Source organism: Canis aureus, chromosome 11 (assembly GCF_053574225.1).
Source record: "Canis aureus isolate CA01 chromosome 11, VMU_Caureus_v.1.0, whole genome shotgun sequence".
NCBI classification, from domain to species: Eukaryota; Metazoa; Chordata; class Mammalia; order Carnivora; family Canidae; genus Canis; species Canis aureus.
In genome coordinates this window covers 29,526,598-29,526,843 of record NC_135621.1, presented here as the reverse complement: position 1 = coordinate 29,526,843, position 246 = coordinate 29,526,598, and positions in this window count along the sequence as shown.

Sequence of the window (246 nt, the reverse complement as noted above, 5' to 3'; positions counted from 1 at the left end):
CCCCTCCTGTGGACATTTAGGGTCTTAAATACTGTATCAGCACCCAGGCACGGACGCTGCTAGGAGAATCCCAGTACCAGTCATGTGTATCACAGTTGGAAGTGAGGTGGAAAGTCACAAGAGGGCAGCCCTGGTGGGGCAGCGGTTTAGGGCCGCCTGCAGCCCGGGGTGTGATCCTGGAGACCTGGGATTGAGTCCCACATGGGCTTCCCTGCATGGGGCCTGCTTCTCCTTCCTCCTGTGTCT